This window comes from Macrotis lagotis, chromosome 3, assembly GCF_037893015.1.
Source record: "Macrotis lagotis isolate mMagLag1 chromosome 3, bilby.v1.9.chrom.fasta, whole genome shotgun sequence".
NCBI lineage: Eukaryota > Metazoa > Chordata > Mammalia > Peramelemorphia > Peramelidae > Macrotis > Macrotis lagotis.
In genome coordinates this window covers 16,886,297-16,892,418 of record NC_133660.1, presented here as the reverse complement: position 1 = coordinate 16,892,418, position 6,122 = coordinate 16,886,297, and the positions used below count along the sequence as shown (strand labels likewise).

Genomic DNA, 6,122 nt, shown 5'->3' with positions numbered 1-6,122 from the left:
AAAGCTCTGCTGAAGAATAAAGCGAATAGCTGCCTTTGCCTTAAAGGCTCTCACTCCCACTTAGTTTTCCTTGATTTCTTCCAGAGATCTAGTCCTAATTCTTGGCTTTGAAGAACCCTGTACTCTGCCTCACCTTCATCAGACAGAAACAGGAGAGAGACAGACAGAGACAGAGTAAGAGAGAGACAGAGACAGAACCGAGGGGGTGGGGGGAGAGACAGACAGACAGCAGGAGAGAGTCAGAGAGATCCAGAGAGGCTAGCTGCCCATCCCTTGGTGTGCCAGCCCCACTGACTATCTGCTGCTCTCTCCAAGAGGCATTCCTATTGGAATATCCAGCCTCCAGACCTTTGGCCAGAGGGTCTCGCAGGTCTGCCTTGGGCAGGGCAGGGCATCCTTAGGAAACCCAGTGAGGTGCCAGCCTGTCCAGGGCTCCCTCCCCGGGGGGGTGATGGGGCCCAGGAGAGGGGCAGCCGCGTGCGGGCAGGCCTGCTTTGGTTTGGGGGCTGCCCCGGGGGTTTCCAGGACGGAGCTGGACCATCCAGCCAGAGATTCCCTTTCCGTTGCAGCGCTAATGACGACTGGTCTGGTGAGGGCCAAGAAAGGAAAGAGCTCCAAGGGACCACGTGGCCTAATGGATAAGGCGTCTGACTTCGGATCAGAAGATTGAGGGTTCGAATCCCTTCGTGGTTGTTTTTGCGCTGGGCTCCCCAGTCACTCCCCATTTCGTGGGGACTCTTTTTCGAAGAAGCTTTGGCTTACTAAAGTCTCCCTAGCCGGGTTCCAGCCTCCGAGCCCTTGTATTTGCCCGTGCCTGGGGCTCTCCTCCCAGACCTTTCCCTGGGCTCCCCCTCCCTTCCTCTCCCTTTTCCCTCCTCCCCCTTGAAGTGTCAAGGGAAGATTCAGAATAGATTGGGGTGGGGCAGCCGGGAGACCCCTCAGCTTGCCCCCCCCCCACCAGGGGAATTGTTAAAAAGCACAATGACTTGTCCAAGGTCACAGAGATAGGAAAAGTCAGAGTGGGGATCTGCACTCTGGGGGACCCAGGTGGTGTCTTTTCCACTGCTCTCAATTCCAGAAAGGCAGTAGAGGCTGGGTGGCCTGCATCGCTCTGAGTTTGGGACCTGCCCTCTCCTCCAGACCCAGGGCAGCTTGGAGGGGGTCTCTCCAGAGAGACTGTTCAGGCAGTGCCTGAGAAGTCCAGCTGGGAGGGAGAATTGATTGGGGGAACCAAAGGAAGAAGGTTCTAGGAGGGGGCAGGTTTTGGGAGAGCCTTGAGCAAGGCAGCCAAAGAAGAGGACTTGTCTTTCGGCTAGGAAAGTCTCCCAGAACACTGCTGATGGGCAATGTCCCTGCCAGCCTCTTGGGGAGGGCAGGGGCAGCCTCCCCTTAGATGGGCCCAACAGGGGCCAGCAGATATTCCATCTATCAGAAATCTCTTCTCAAATTGTCTTGAAGCAATCAGGGATTAGGAAGGTCCTCTAATAAATTAATGAGAATTGTGACTCCCATTCAATTGGGCCCACCCTATCTAAGGGGTGGGGGTGGAGGAGGACATTAATCTAGGATCCAGAAAGAGGTGTTCAGTCCAGAGGACCCCAGGGCAGCCTCTGGAAAGTGAAGGTTGCCTGATAGGACTCTAGGCACTAGCAATACTTCCAACATGGTGGGTGGATTGACCCAAGAGGGGATCTTCTTCCAAGAAAACCTTTCCCATTTGACAAGAATGGTGATGACCTGATTAAAAAACAAAGCAATTGGGGAGTGTCATGAGGACTCTTGGGTGCAGGTCCACTGGAATTGGATTCTTTTTTTTTTTTTTTTTTTTTGCAAGGCAATGGGGTTAAGTGGCTTGCCCAAGGCCACGCAGCTAGGCAATTATTAAGTGTCTCAGGTTGGATTTGAACTCTGGTCCTCCTGACTCCAGAGCCAGTGCTCTATCCACTGCACCACCTAGCCACCCCTAGTATGCTGGAATTGGATGACGGGATGTGATCAAGTACCATTCAACCAGCCTAGATTGTCTAGTATTTCTGATTCTGGTTGCAAGAACATTTAGATGGTGAAAAAAAAATCTGAGAAGATCTTACAAGCTGGCCATTGTTTTGTTAGTCCTGTTGAGCTCTGCCAGTTGGTGGCAAAGCTTAGAGAGAAGCACATCCTGAACATCATGAAAAGTCACCTGGACTCAGTGTACCTCAGGGAGGACAGCTATGTAGAGGCACTGATGAAGACTCACCTTACACATTTATGTTTCATAATCTCCATTGGGTCCTCACCACAGCATGGCAATCCTTCTACACCTCCTGAAGAGATTAATCTTTACTCACCATAGTGGCTTTTCCAGTCTTTTTCATCTTTTCTCAACTCTCCCACAGCTTTCCTATCCTATCTAAGGAGCTTACCTTATTTTAAAAATTGAAAAAATTAAATCCATTAAAGGAGGGCTCTCCTTTTCCCCTTCTCAACTCCTATCACTTAGAAGCCTTCCCCAATTATTTCCTACTTCCCTTCTGTTTTCCAGTTTTCATGACATGGCTTTCTCCTGATTTTCCTCCTACCTCTTTGACCTCTTCTGCTCATTCTTCTTTACTGGCTCTTCCTTATTCGGTGATGTCCCACACACCAACCATGGCCATCCCCCCAAACTCTGTCCTGGTCTCCCTCTACACCAGAGGTTCATGAACTTTGTGGGGGGACCTGGGCATCTCTGGAAGTCTGGTAATGTCCACATACTCTTCAGAATCATGGTTTTTAATGCATAAAATAAAATACATAGATTTAAAAATCAATTATGCTTAAATACAGTTACTGACTCCATTATTCTTATTTTTTTTTTAGGTTTTTGCAAGACAAACAGGTTTAAGCAGCTTGCCCAAGGATACACAGATAGGTAATTATGAAGTGTCTGAAATTAGATTTGAACCCAGGTACTCCTGACTCCAGGGTTAGTGCTTTATCCATTACACCACCTAGCCACTCCTAAATACAGTTATTAGTTACTTCTGGATAGAGGGCTGGACCTGGTCAGGAAGATTCCTCTTTCAATTCACTTAACTCTGCCTCAGTTTCCGCATCTAAAATAAAGGAAAAGGCAAGGAACTCTAGTATGTCTGCCATGAAAACTCCAAATGGAGTCATAAAGACTCTGAAATGACTGAACAATAACAACAAAGTTATCAAAATAGATTTTTCAAAGAGCTTAATTTCATAAACCCCAAATTCAGAACTCTTGCTCTTTTACTATTTCATCTGGTGGTCTCATCTGCTCTCATAGGTTCAATTTTCATCTCTTTGTCATTGATTCTCAGATTTACACTACCAGCAGCAACCTTCCTCCGGAGAGCCATTTTCACATTACCAACTACCTAATGAATCTCTTCAATTGAGAATGCCCCCAGCTGAACCCATCATCTTTCCCTCTAATACCTCTTTTATTCCTAACTTTCCTATTACTGTCAAAGACATTACTCAGGTTCATGACCTTGGTATCATCCTTGGCTTCTCATTCTCACCCCATCCTCCAAAACAACCAAAAAAAAAACCACACCACCATCAGCTATCAAAACATTAGTCAAGACCAAGATTCTGCCTTTGTAAAATATCTCCCCTACCCTTTTCTCTTCTCACTCTGCTCCACCCTGGTTGCAGACTCTCATCTTCTTACCCCTGGACTATTGTGATAGGTGGTCTGTCTGCCTCAGGTTTTTCTCCACTTATGTCCAGCTTCCATTGTGCCACCAAAGTGATCTTGATAAAGAACAAGTCTGACCATGGCACTGGTCCTACTATAATCCAATACTCGATAAACTTCAATGGCTCCCCATTACCTCCAGGATCAAATAGAACATCCTCTGTTGGACTTTTAAAGGCATTTGACTTTCTCATGGTTTCTTCCAAAGGCCCCTATATCTCATTTCCTTTCCTGCACACCCTAATGCTCTCCTTCTTCATCTTTTGCTGCTTTGGCTTCTTTGAAGATTCAGCTCAAATCTCACCTCCCACAGGAGACCTTTCCTGGTCCTCACTCCTCCACTTCTGGGTACCATTTCTAATGCCTTCCCTATGAGATGGCTTCCATTTTACCCTGCTTTTATCTCATGTGTACAAGATTCCTTGAATGTTGTTTTCCCAGCTAAAATATAAGCTCCTTGAGGGCAGGGGCTGAAAAACCTAACCCACAGATTAAAAGTCTGATGCTCTCTATCAACTGAGCTATTCAAGTTTCATAAAAGTCATGTTTTCCCACTTATCTGATAATCAGAGACCTCTGAGACTGTTTCTGGAGGGTCTTGCCTTTCCTGGCTCAATGGCCATCCCCCAAGACAAACCCTGCCTCCAGGCACTTGGTACCTGCTCTTAGGCTTTTCAGTTCATTTTATAGATGAGAATACTAAGGCTAAAGGGGCTTAGGGATTTGGCCAGAGTCCGAATGAGGGCTAGAAGACCTTTAATTCCATTTCACTCAGGTAAATGAACATGGCAAGGAAGGGACTGACCATATCTGTGTCCTCCCTCATGGTCAGAGGGTAAATCCCAAGAGAACAGGGTTTGAGTGTGACTGTTCCAAGCTTGGTATCTGCCTAGGCTTCCAGGCAGTTGCCCTGCCCCAGGAACCTGGGAAGCCTTGGGGGATTGACTGGATTTGGACATCCGACAGCTCTTCTGCTCTTCCCTTCCTTTGATCATACTTCTGACCCCTCTTAGAATCACAGTCACAATCTTCTCAGTGGGAGATGGTGACTTTAGGATCTACTGGGCTTTGGGCTTGGGTTATAGGAGCAGCAGGATTCCTGAGGAGGCAGGGAGGCTGAGCCTCTGCTGCCTAAGGAGGCAGTCCAGGGGACTGGTGGACATAGTGGAGGGAGAGCAGGCCCTGAAGGACTAATGATTGAATTGCTTTTCTTCATCTCATTGGGACACCTGCCTCCTCTTTATTCCTGGCTGATGCCAGCCTCTTCATCCTGAGGGCAGAGCCCCTGTTGTGGCAGGGGACAGGGTATCAGAAGGCTCCCAAAGTAACACTAACCTTAACTCTAGGTAGGTCCACACTTTTGATGTTGCCTCATGAGCCCCCCACCTTCTTGTTGGGTTCCTCTGTTTTATTAATCCCTAGAAAGTTTCATTTTATCCAAGCCCAACAATTTCCAGATGAGACCCTGAGGGCGAAGAGTCCAAGGGGATCTAGTGACTTGGCCAAGGGAACACAGAAGAGTCATTCACGTTCCCTAGGGTTTCTTACCCCCTCAAGTTCAACACTCTACCCATTGGACCATTCTTGGCCACTATGATTTCTAGTCATTTCTGATCTTTTCTTACTCCTCTCTGTGGTCCTTGACTCTAGTGTAGCTGCCCTGCCCAATTTCTCAATCCCAGAGGGTGTTTGCAATCCACTGCCCTTTGGGTTCTGTGCCCACTGGGTCATTCTGAGGTTACCCAAGACAATCTTCTGGATATGCAAGGAGCAGCCAAGAAGACTATGTCAGTATATCTCAGACTGAGTGGAGGGGATTTAGGTGAGGAAGACTGGAAAGGTGGAATGAAGTGCTTCTAAGCTGAAGTGAGGACTTTATGTATGATCCTAGAGGTAATAGGGAGCCATTGTAGTTGATTGAGTGGAAGAGTCTTAGCATTTTCACCTTTTAGCATCCGAGGCTGGACTGGAGAGGGGTGAGTCTTCCTCTTCTGTCCTCTTGATGACCATCACACAAGACTATCTATATGCTTCTCCTCTATCTCCAGCTTCCATATCTTTGGGGAGATTTGAGCCGTGGTTCCCTTCCCTGACCCTGCTGAAGGGTCACTTGGGTCAGGTGATATCGATCCCCAGAGGGTGAGCCCAATCCCTTCCCTGGTGGCTGGGTTTCCTGGTGTGTGGAGTAGATAAAGCCAGTGGAATGGAAGCTAGTAGAGATCCAAGACTAGGTTTGTTCTTGCCATCCTCCCCCACCCCACCCCACCCCTAACCCCTTCAGTTCTCTTACCTCTGGACATGGGTGCCATTTCTCAGCTTCACAGGTAGGGACTGCTGTCTGACCTGCTCCAAAGGCTTGAGTGGGGCAGAGACCATGGAGCCCCAATGGCTGGTGGATCAGACATCTGCCCTTGGACCTGAAGATGGC

The 6,122-nt window shown here is 48.0% G+C and overlaps 1 non-coding gene across 1 annotated transcript; it reads left to right on the top strand.

Annotated features, from left to right (window-relative positions):
- The first annotated feature begins 620 nt into the window (after window positions 1–620).
- TRNAR-UCG (transfer RNA arginine (anticodon UCG)) lies at window positions 621–693 on the top strand. The gene has a single exon. It is a non-coding gene; the product is annotated as a tRNA-Arg (tRNA).
- Window positions 694–6,122: the final 5,429 nt, after the last annotated feature.